The following is a 12941-nucleotide window of genomic DNA, read 5'->3' as shown; positions in this document are numbered from 1 at the left end:
GTCATAAAAAACGGAAGCAGTGGTTGGGAAGGGAATGAGACAGTGTTGTAGTCTCTCCCCGATGTTATTCAACCTGTATATTGAGTAAGCAATAAAGAAAACAAAAGAGAAATTCAGAGTAGGTATTGCAAATCATGGAGAAGAATTAAAAACTTTGAGGTATGCCGATGACTTGTAATTCTATCAGAAACAGCAAAGGACCTGGAAGAGCAGTTGAACGGAGTGGACAGTGCCTTGAAAGGAGGATATATGATGAACAGCAACAAAAGCAAAACGAGGATAATGGAATGTTGTCGAATTAAGTCGGGTGATGCTCAGGGAATCAGGTTAGGAAATGAAACACTTAAAGTAGTAAAGGAGTTTTGCTATTTTGGGAGCAAAATAACTGATGGTGGTCGAAGTAGAGAGGATTTAAAATGTAGACTGGCAATGGCAAGGAAAGCGTTCCTGAAGAAGAGATATTTTTTAACATAACTAATGAGGAGCTATTGAATAGAATTAGGGAGAAGAGGTGATTGTAGCACAACTTGACTAGAAGAAGGGATCGGTTGGTAGGACGAGTTCCGAGGCATCAAGGGATCACCAATTTCGTACTGGAGGGGAGCGTGGAGGGTAAAAGTCATAGAGGGAGACCAAGAGCTGAATACACAAAGCAGGTTCAGAAGGATGTGAGCTGAAGTAGGTACATCTACATCTACATTTATACTCCTCAGACCACCCAACGGTGTGTAGCGGAGGGCATTATACGTGCCACTGTCATTACTTTCCCTTTCCTGTTCCAGTCGTTTATCCTTCGCGGGAAGAACGACTGCCGGAAAGCCTCCTTGCTCGCTCAAATCTCTCTAATTTTACAGTCGTGATCTCCTCGGGAGGTATAAGTAGGGGGAAGCAATATATTCGATACCTCATCCAGAAAAGCACCCTCTCGAAACCTGGATAGCAAGATACACTGCGATGCAGAGCGCCTTTCTTGCAGAGTCTTCAACTTGAGTTTGCTAAACATCTCCGTAACGCTGTCACGCTTACCAGATAACCCTGTGAAGAAACGCGCCTCTCTTGTTTGGATCTTCTCTATCTCCTCTGTCAACCCGACCTGGTAGGGATCCCACACTGATGAGCAATACTCAAGTATAGGTTGAACAAGTGTTTTGTAAGCCACCTCGTTTGTTGATGGATTACATTTTCTAAAGACTCTCCCAATGAATCTCAACCTGGTACCCGCCTTACCAACAATTAATTTTATATGATAATTCTATTTCAAATCGTTCAGCACGCATACTCCCAGATATTTTACAGAAGTAACTGCTACCAGTGTTTGTTCCGCTATCATATAATCATACAATAAAGGGTCATTCTTTCTATGTATTCGCAATACATCCATTTGTCTATGTTAAGGGTCAGTTGCCACTCTCTGCACCAAGTGCCTATCCGCTGCAGATCTTCCTGCATTTCGCTGCTATTTTATCATGCTGCAACTTCTCTGTATACTACACTATCATCCGCGAAAATCCACATGGGAGTTCCGACACTATCTACTCGGTCATATATATACATTGTGGAAAGCAATGGTCCCATAACACACCCCTGTGGCACGCCAGAGATTACCTTAACGTCTGTAGACATATCTCCATTGAAAACAACATGTTGTGTTCTGTATGCTAAAAACTCTTCAATCCAACCACACAGCTGGTCTGATATTCCGTAAGGTCTTACTTTGTTTATCAGGTGACAGTGCGGAACTGTATCGAACGCCTTCCGGAAGTCGAGGAAAATAGCATCAACCTGGGAGCCTGTATCTAATATTTTCTGGGTCTCATGAACAAATAAAGCGAGTTGAGTCTCTCCGGAACCCATGTTGATTCCTACAGAGAAGATTCTGGGTTTCCAGAAACGACATGATACACGAGCAAAAAACATGCCCTAAGATTCTACAACAGATCGACGTCAGAGGTATAGGTCTATAGTTTGAGCTTCTCCTCGACGACCCTTCTTGAAGACTGGGACTACGTGTGCTCTTTTACAATCATTTGGAATATTCCATTCCTCTAGAGACTTGCGGTACACGGCTGTTAGAAGCGGGGCAAGCTCTTTCGCGTACTCTGTGTAGAATCGAATGGGTATCCCGACAGGTCCAGTTGACTTTCCTCTGTTGAGTGATACCAGTGGCTTTTCTATTCCTTGGACACTTATTTCGATGTCAGCCATTTTGTCGTTTGTGCGAGGATTCAGATAAGAAGCTGCAGTGCAGTCTTCCTCTGTGAAACAGCTTTGGAAAAAGATGTTTAGTATTTCCGCTTTACGCATGTCATCCTCTGTTTCAATGCCATCATCATCCCGGAGTGTCTGGATATGCTGTTTCGAGCCACTTACTGATTTAACGTAAGACCAGAACTTTCTAGGATTTTCTGTCAAGTCAGTACATAGAATTTTACTTTCGAAGTCACTGACGCTTCACGCATAGCCTTCCTTACGCTAACTTTGACATCATTTAGCTTCTGTTTCTCTGAGAGGTTTTGGCTGCGTTTAAACTTGCATTGAAGCTCTCTTTCCTTTCGTAGTAGTTTCCTAACTTTGTTGTTGAACCACGGTGTGTTTTTCCCGTCCCTCACACTTTTATTCGGCACGTATCTTTCTAAAACGCATTTTACGATAGCCTTGAACTTTTTCCATAAACACTCAACATTGTCAGTGTCGGAATAGAAATTTTCCTTGTGATCTGTTAGGTAGTCTGAAATCTGCCTTCTATTGCTCTTACTAAACAGATAAACCTTCCTCCCTTTTTTTATATTCCTATTAACTTCCACATTCAGGGATGCTGCAATATCCTTATGGTCACTGATTCCCTGTTCTGCGCTTACAGAGTCGAAAAGTTCGGGTCTGTTTGTTATTAGTAGGTCCAAGACGTTACCTCAACGCGTCGGTTCTCTGTTTAATTTCTTGAGGTAATTTTCGGATAGTGCACTCAGTATAATTTTACTCAATGCTCTATCCCTACCACCCGTCCTAAACATCTGAATGTCCCAGTCTATATCTGATAAAATAAAATCTCCACCTAAGACTATTACATGCTGAGAAAGTTTATGTGAAATGTATTCCAGATTTTCATTCAGTTGTTCTGCCACTAATGCTACTGAGTTGGGAGGTCGGTAAAAGGAGTCAATTATTAATCTAGATCGGTTGTTGAGTGTAACCTCCACCCATAATAAATCACTGGAACTATCCACTTCTATTTCACTACAGGAAGAAGCTTGCACAGGATAGAGTAGCATGGACAGCTGCATCAAACCAGTCTCAGGACTGAAGACCACAACAACAACAACAACAGCAAGTCATCTTCGTGGTGTAGCAATTTTAATGGCCAGTAGTGTATATATTCCTTGTTTCAAGCCCTGTTCTTAATGGCATAAATTATTAAATTTTGTTATAAGTGAATTGATCCTGTTCAAGTTCCTTAAGTTATTGTGAGTATTGTTATTCTTTTAACAATGATTTTGATTTGTAATCATAATAATTGTTTTTAAGTAATGAAGTATATTCCATGAAACAACAAATTACGAAATATGTAGGTCCATCTTACATGTGGTTTAGCTAAAAATTGTCCCTACACATGTTGTGTGGTATCACAGTTAATAAATGCTTTGAACTGTTTAAACTCGGGCATGGCCTGCTCAGAATATCTTTCATCATACGACTGCACTGCTGTAGTTAATGTTTGGTGACATTCGCCATTTTCGATCGGCTTGCACGTTACATATATATGTTGCCGCAGCTATTGGAAGTCATCCCACAGGGCAAGACAGTGGATAAAACGTAGCACATTACGCAAAGGTTGTCATAAATATATATTATTGACTACAGAGAGGTCTTTCATTGGCCACAACAGGCTATCATATTAGCACTTCAAGGACATGTAGATTATGTATTAAGGCTAATAAAATGTCTATTAAATATCACTCAAACGTTGTTCTTTTCTATTGGCATATTCCATTCTTCACACACTCAGTTTCTTCATTATTTTTTATGTTGCTCGCAAAAGAAACAGTCATTGTAAGCCGAACGAAAATATCTGTCCCAACATAACTGAAAGTTCAGAGCATACACACACGAAACTAATCTACATCTAGAAATACTTTTTAAGTGTTGAGCCTGAGACCAATAGAGGATTAGTCCCACGAAAGCTACCGTAGGTCACGTAGTACTTAGACCACAGTCAAAGATGAAATACAAGAATACGTCGCCATATACAGCGCTGTAACCGATTGAGTTTTAAACTAAGGAACATTAACACATGTTCGTACATCGAATTATCGTTGGTTCGAAAAAGAATTTGCTGGACAATGGAGTGTAAAACTCATGCTGAGCTCATACTAAATTTTTATGTGAAGAAACTGTAATTGTGGTACAATTTGCATATAGGTTAATAAATTATGTATAATTATTCATATTTTTGTTTGATTCTAAAACAAACATAATGTCATAATTGTTGACATTATCAGTTTTCTTACGATGTATCGGAAGTACGTATTGCTAATTTGATTCATTTGTTACAATTTTTATAAACTACATAAATAAAGAACAATAACCTTAACAATGAAGATTAAATTTTTAATGTACTCCTCTCATCGTCAGGATTCGTATGTTGTATGTACCAGGTGACTAAAGACTTTGTAACGCAGCAAGTTATTACGAGATGACATTCGTTGGAGTAAGGCACGCAGCCGTACACTACCGTGTCTGCAGGATGGCTATGGGCTATGGATTTTTGTTTCTTTTTTTTCGCTTTATTCACAGCACAGCTGACGCTGTCTGCCGTAAGATCTGCATAGCGTAACACTCAGTCGATACGAAGATTCATGCCCTCTACGGATCTAAATAATCCATTTCAGTTTTTATCCGATATTGTTCAAACTAGTACACAGCCTTCTGTTATCAAAGGAATGATGCTGTCAAAATTTAATATTTTTATTTATGATAGTTTTGGAGTTAAAAAGAATTACGTAGAACTCCTAAAACCGAGGTTTTTTTTTAAACCTAGTTCGGAACAATAATAGTATCCCTTCCACTATCATTTGAAGCCATCCCAAAGTTATCAATGCATAAAAATCAATTAATTAGAATTTCCTTTTTGAAACTTTAGTCACTATGCATTACCTAATACAAAAACCGGTCAAAATTATTATTTTAATATATTTTGCCGTGTGAGTGCGTGAGAATGATTGAGAAAGTGTATGTGGGACATTCGCTAAAATTTAATGTTTAATGTTTCATTTTACGTAAAACCGTGTAGAAAGGAACTGTGGGAAAGTTACGAGGCAACCGCGATTCAGGTGAGATAAGTCGGTGTGTGCTTGCTTTTGAATAAAAGTAGCCGGAATCGAAGTTAGAGGTGGAATAAGTTTATTTATCTGATTGAAGAATATTTCGCTCTTCGTTTATTCTGATTAAACGAAATACAAGAAATTGAAGTACTGCTGACATTTATTACTATCAAATTAATGATTCAATAAGGCAAGATTTGATCTGGAAGGAAATTCTGATTAGTCTTTTAGATCAACAGATAATCATAATTAAGCTGTTCCCGTGCGAAAAGAGGATTGAGCATACAGGTGAGTACCTCGAGATGAGTCACTTGCTAGCCAGTCTACGGATAACATGATGTCAGATCGCTCTTTAAAAATACTATAGAAGATGAGGAAATAGTGAGCTAATTTCGGTGTGAATATGTCGTGACTGAAGCAACTGGAGTTTCGAACATTTTAATGAAATTTTGGTGTTTATAATTAAATAGCTTGAGAGATATGAACGTGTGAGCCTTGTGGTCGCAGTACCAACTCCGCGTGGCGTGTTTCGTTCTCTGTACGGAATATTTTGGCGAGCACCTCTTTCGAAGAAGACCACTGAAACGACCGAATGTTTACCTCGCGAATAGTTGTGGGTTTGTGACTGGTAGAACGTGAAAATTAGTGTTGTCGAACTTACTAAATTCTGGCTGCTTTTCGAGTGAATATTTGTTATACTGACCATTAATTTTGAATGATAACGTCTACCATATTAAATATGGACTTGATAGCCATTTCAAATTTTTCAATATAAATAAAAAGCACATTTAATCCAATTTTAAACGTTTTCCTGCAAGTGGACTGAAGATCCCGAACGCCCGATGTTTTAATGATGAACTTTCAGGAACTTCCTTTCAACTAGAGTAACGCGGCCTCTGTGTGGTAGGTAATTAGGTGGTGGTTTCATCAACGCTGCATTACACTGTCTAGCACATATCTGCTACCACAGAGTGAAGGGACATCGGCTAGAATCCTATCAAGGTAGGTGGACTGAACGATAGCGTTAACAAAAAAGCAGACGACTGATCCCGCCCCGCTGCAGCTTGATAACATTGGAAAATTCAATACTTCCTAGAATAATGTAGACAGAGGAGTAAAAATTGGCACAAATACTTGAAATTAAATTTCTCTCTCTGTCTTTTTTAACGATGGAAAGTGCACATATTGACGAACAGATGGCGCTTCATACGATACAAAAGCCATAACTAGCGTAACAATTTATTTTAAGCAAGGACGATGTTCTTTTTAATAAATGCTCAGCATGTCAATCGTCATTCCTCAGTACTACCAGTAGTCGAGGTACAATATTGTGAACGACACAGTGCTGCATATCGGTAGGTATGGAGAAAAAGTGCCGTCACATGAGGTCATCCAGCAATCCTAATGAGAGCGGACGATCGCGGTATACTTGCGACTTCATAACGTAAGTGGCGCCTCAGCACGCTCTGAGCTCACTAGATCTTTTGCATGTGTAACTTGGGGGGACAGCGAGAGGGGGGTGGGGGAACAAAAGTCACACCTCCCATAAATCAGCCAGGTGAAAAACGTGCATTACATTCTCATTCACTACGCACACCTTTCGTATTTTATTAGTTTTTAAATTCTTTACCATTTTATAACTGCAGTGAGATGTCTATGGCTAGACAATTTTCTATAGCATTACTACGCTGGTGAGTGAGAGAGGATGTGCACAGGATATTTTTTGTTATCTGTGAACACAGTTTAGCTGTCTCGCTGGAGTGGTCATTAATCATTGCTGTAGGGAGGATGTGGGACCACTTTGAACGCTATGTAGTAGCCAAAGTTGTCCCCCTTCCCAGTCTCACCAGTTGTGGTACCAGCACTGGAGATTAACTCCTAACTCCCTTTTAACGCTGCAAAGTAGCCTCCCTGACGAAACACTGACCATCTTCTGAAGAATCAGAGTCCTTTTTCGGTGTTCGAGCGGCGGGCCATAACGGCATCGTGTTTCGCGTCAATTCCATGGCCTGTTACTGGCCGGTTAAGGAGCGCGCCAGCTCTTGCGACCCAATGTTCTCAAATATCCTTTGGTGATGTGAAACCTAGGTCAGTTTTGCACTGTTCCTGCCCGATGATGGAGGCGTAAGGTCGCTTAACTGATATTGATAAGCATGTATGTACTCAGTGAATGCCAACTTGTTTGGTTATAATGCACTTAGAGCACTAAAGATTCGTTAGTGAGAGAGCACTAATTTCTTTTCCTTTCTCATAAATTTTGTTTCGTAAATTCGATAATTCGTGAGTATTGTAGGGCTTGGCGTCTGACCTTTGTCCGTTACGAGCGCGAAGCCATCTGTGGGCCATATCAGAGTAAAGATTCTGATCCCTGAAGCTGCTGTACCTCCTTCAGCATATCTTCTTCAGTTTCTTCTGATACGAGTGTGTACTTTGAAACGTCCCCTTAGAAAAATTAGTGAATGACTGTGCTGATAAATCTCTTACATTATTTAATTTTCAAACAGCTGAGCAAAACTGAACGTAATCGGACATTTCTCTCTTTACTTATTCTGATCAACGCTAAACTGACTCACAATATTTTTAGCGCAACGCAATCTGACTTTTAATAATCCCTACAAAAGAATGGCCCTGATTAACATAAACCTATACGTTTCACAAATTACTTACCTCACAAAAATCTTCGTTACTCGAACTACTTCAATACGGTGAGCTCCACTACTGCCAGTTAAATAAAAGATTCAAACTACTGAAGGCAATAACTACTGATAGGCATAGTTAGCAAATGAAAGATGTTGATAGAGAACAAACAATGTATTTACCTTAATAGTGTTCAAAAGTCATAATATATATAGCAGTTCATGACATCCATTCTTACAAATGTACTGTTTCTGATGGACACACGACCAGATCATCCACTCTCAAAAATCCGCCATCTCACTTCCCCACATCCACCACTGCCGGCAGCTCACCTCCTACTGCGCAACGCTACGCGCTGTTCACATCCAGCTGCCCAACACTACAGTGGCAGACAACAATGCAAACTAGCCACAGACTGCACACAGCACAGCCAGTGATTTTCATACAGAGCGCTACGTGGCGTTACCAATAAAAAAACCTAAACAGCCTACTTACAACTTAAGTTTCTAAATTGTATCTCCGCGAAAGAACTCATGGTCTTTTGTGCAGCCATGTGGCGAGCGCTTGGTCTTGCGTACTGATAATTCCATACCAACCTCTTAGCCTTGCAGTGATTTTAGTTTTCTTCGCTTAACCGACCGTTGCTATGATGGATATGGGTTAGTTACATAGTTTTCGGAGAAGAGGGTAGATGAATGAATGTTTCTTGTCCTGGAAATCCCTTAAACTGTTCAGCGTATGTTAGTGGCGAGTACTTGATGGGGATTCAACCTTATAGTAAAAATGGTTGTGTATCCTCTGAGTCACAACGATCAGAACCCTTATTCCTCCTCCCGCCACTGTTCTTTCTTCGCCATTGTGGAGAGGGTATACTGCTGAATCAGTCTTCCTTCCTTCCACAAAATTATGTTCCATAATATCTGTAAGAGCGGAAATAACGACATTAATTTTTTTGTATTTATGCAAGTTCTCGTTTACGCCCTATTTCTGTAATACAGATGTCATACTAATGTCTATCTGCATTCATCAGTTTAGTGAAACTCGCCGTCCATATAAGAGAGCTTGCAATCCCCAATTAACCCGTATGATTAGCAAATTAACTAATCAGTAAATGTTTTGCTTAGTCGGTCTCCGTAAGGTCGTGCGGATCTCGCGCTTTCCTTTGTTGGTGACGAGATTGTTCTCGCGTACATGTTGTGACCACTGCAATTAGGAACCGCTGATGAGTAAATCATATTCTTCCCTTCCAAATAAAGAAAAAGTCATGGCTCACTGCGAGTCATGAGCAAAATTCCACTTGATGTCGTGAAAGTTGGTTGCCGTATCCTCATTAGGTTCAAATGGTTCAAATGGCTCTGAGCACTATGGGACTTAACTTCTGAGGTTACCAGTCCCCTAGAACTTAGAACTACTTAAACCTAACTAACCTAAGGACATCACACACATCCATGCCCGAGGCAGGATTCGAACCTGCGACCGCAGCTGTCACGCGGCTCCGGACTGTAGCACCTCATAAGTTGAGGGAGAGTTTGAATCTTGAATAAAATAACAATCGACTATTCACTAAATTTATTTGTTGAGGATTCTTTCCACAGTTCCCATAGAAAAGTATTTAAAACTAACAAGGCACAGGTTTTCTAGGCTAAGGATGATGCTGTTCTGTTCCATACAGGCGTACCTTGCACCCGTAACGCGAGCAGTTTGAAAAGCGGCAACCCGCTTTTCCCCGAAGAAAGATGGTCTGATCACTATTGGTGAGGTAAGTCTACACCACACTGCGACTCTCTCGTCGTCTAGTGGGGTTTCCGTGACCGTCCCAAGATTTTTCAGTATCTAGTATTCCGCAGTTATGGGTGCTGACAGAACCCAAAGTCTTTTCATGCACGTGTGTCAAGTCTTACCTCTATATCTACAGACTTACATGGTCTATCGCATTTTCAAATGTTATCGGACTTAGAGTCACCTTGTAATTCTCTCGTAGGACGTCTTTAAGACCTGTTAAGTACTTATCATATTACATTTTGTCTCCATATTCTGCCACCCAGTAACCTCCATATTTCCGCTCGTCCGAGGCCTGAGCCGTGCTGTCCCCATGCTACCCGACCACTTGGGAAACCCATCCCGCTCATCGGCCACATCCCTTCGGCCACCGCTTTCCGCAGGTTCACTGAGTCGGTTACCGCCAGCCGCCACGTCACATATATTCAGCATTACCAAAATTTTTGTGCACTAGCCGCTTGTGGTGCTACATGCACACAGTAAAACTACGACGAATGTTACGCTCACTCCGCAAGGTAGTTCCAGACTTCCTTCAGCAATCAGTAAGAGAAAGATCAATGTCAGACTTAAAACCTTTGGTCTTGTATGAGGAAAAATAAAAAAAGTTCGTCATGGATACACCGAGGACTAGGAGGAAATGATAATTGGTGTAACACACTTCTTTTCTGTAGTAACTCCAGATGAAATTCATTGTTCAATGCTATCTGTCAAGAATCACTTTAATGTCCGTGTGAGTGCTGGAGCATTCGATATGACAATAATGACGATAAGCGCATAAAACATACGTTAATTACATGTTTGCTTACAACTCATACTGCATGGTAGATGTTTGTGAACCCTTGCTTCCTCATGGCAAGACTGTGGTGTGTGTCGCTTTTATGTTGTTACTAGGTGGCCAAGTTGGGCAACTGAAGCACTGCCTCAAGGCTTCCTCTAAGGCCTCAAAAATTGTGTAAGTGGCGTTCAGTAAGGAATGTAACACTTTTTTTTGTTAAGTTTCAGCTTAAAAATGCCGCATTCGTTTTGGCATATCGTGTAATATTCCCACTTCACTCCTACAGTTTCATGAAGTTCCGATAGGTAGCGGCACTATACGTAGTCCCCGAAATGGTGTCTTGAACGTCGCAGGTTCGAATCCTGCCTCGGGCATGGATGTGTGTGATGTCCTTAGGTTAATTAGGTTTAAGTAGTTCTAAGTTTTAGGGGACTGATGACCTCAGAAGTTAAATCCTATAGCGCTCAGAGCATTTGAACCATTTGTCTTTAACGGAGGCGGGTTCCAAGCGGACAACTGCCCTTTACTTTTTCTACTGCAAAACCAGAGCATCGCAGATGTTCATGGGCACTTGCCCGGCAGTGAACGGTGAGTCGTTGGGTGAGACGTCTGTCATCACCGCAATAAGGTCGGGTAGACCTGTCCTGTCTCCTGCGTGCCAGCCGGCCGCACACAGCTGACTCCTGCAGTACTGGAACGTATGAACACTCTCATTCGAGGTGTTCGATGGATCACAATCAAACACCTCGCTGCAGCACTGGACGTCTCTGTTCGTAATGCTGACACACTCGTCCACCATTTGGATCACGCAAAAGTGTGTACCCTCTGGGTTCGTCTTCACCTAAAGCAAGACCATAAAGAGCAACAAAGGACCATCTGTGTGGAACAGCTGGCAGGTTACTAGGCTGATCGTGACAGTTTTTTGTCGAACTTCATCACAGACCATGAAAAATGGTTTCATCATTCCAACGGGAAACAAATGGCAATCCATGGAGTTGCGCCACATCACCTCTCCTCTGAAGAAAAAGTTCAGAGGTGTCCATCAGCTGGTGAAGTCATGGCTACTGTCCTCTGGGACTCTGAAGTGCTTATGCCGTCTCATGTCCTCCCCCAGGGAGCAACGATCATCTCGGAAGTGTATTTTGCAACCCTCAGCAAAATGACGACATGACTTCAGCGTATTCATCGCCACGGAAATGGGAACGGGCGTCTCGTTCTCCATAACAAGGCAAGGCTTCAGACAAGTATGTACACCCAAGAGGAGATCACAAAGCTTCCTTGGAGTGTTCATCGTCATCCACTCTATAGCCAGGATCTCACACCTTCCACCTGTCTGGCCCAGTTAAGGATGCACTCAGCGGGAGGCAGTACGGGGATGATGGTGAGGATATTGTTGCACCAAGACGTTGGATCCGACGCCGACCAGTAGCATGCAAGCAGACTGGACGTCCCAGTAAGGTGGTATAAGGCAGTTCATCGAACGGAGATTGTTTTGACAAATAGCGTTTCTAGCCAAAAGAGTGGCGTATCGGAATGTTGAACACAGCCAACATTCTTTCAGAAAAAAGTGTAGCATTACTCGCTGAAAGGCCACTTGTAGTTAGTTCTACTGGAAAAGAAAATTAAAAACATCAGTCGTAAGTCTGTAGTTACATACGTTAAAATTTAATTTCCTACATTTTCTGCTACAGCTTATCGGAAACCGCACCTCCTTATATTTACTCATAGATATATTAGAGTTGGTCAATTTTAGCTATACCACTCCGTGTCATTTGATTTGCTACTTCTGTATGAGTCATAAGTTTTACAACAAATCATGAAAAATTTTCTCGGTATTAGGCTGGAAAGGCCTTGAAAGGTGTAGGTATTTGAAAAAGCTTCAACCACTCTCATAGGTAGTGATGAGCCAGGTCTGATGATCTGGAGATACGCAAAACGAAATACGTAATGGTCATGAGGAAGTTTTTAAAGCCAACTGATTCGAATGAGCATCTCTAACGTAGTCATGCATCACAAACGTTTATAGAAATAATCAAAACGGATAAAAACAGCCTGCGTATCCCAAAATCATACATAATAGAAAACAGATTCGTGACAGCAATAAGTGGTGCTAGCATGTGACAGACACTCGTTTACAACCATTGTCTGTGCCATTGGGTAGTTTCCCGAACTATGTACTCACCAGTTCAGAGTGAATGCAGTACCTAACTGTATGATAAATCATTAATTGTGCTCCAATACCTGTCGTACCTGATAATTATTCAGTGACATAGTGTTACCACAAATCAAACCTCACCGACCAGTGACACAGCAGTGTATATCATCTTATCTCATTCATTTTGATAAGAAAGGTAATATTACTCAGAGGCATAAATACTAATTACAAGCTCGTGTTTACAATGCTACCCACATCGTTCTTTACGAAACGGTGC

Source organism: Schistocerca gregaria, chromosome 2 (genome assembly GCF_023897955.1).
Source record: "Schistocerca gregaria isolate iqSchGreg1 chromosome 2, iqSchGreg1.2, whole genome shotgun sequence".
NCBI classification, from domain to species: Eukaryota; Metazoa; Arthropoda; class Insecta; order Orthoptera; family Acrididae; genus Schistocerca; species Schistocerca gregaria.
Note: the sequence above shows the minus strand (reverse complement) of the source record.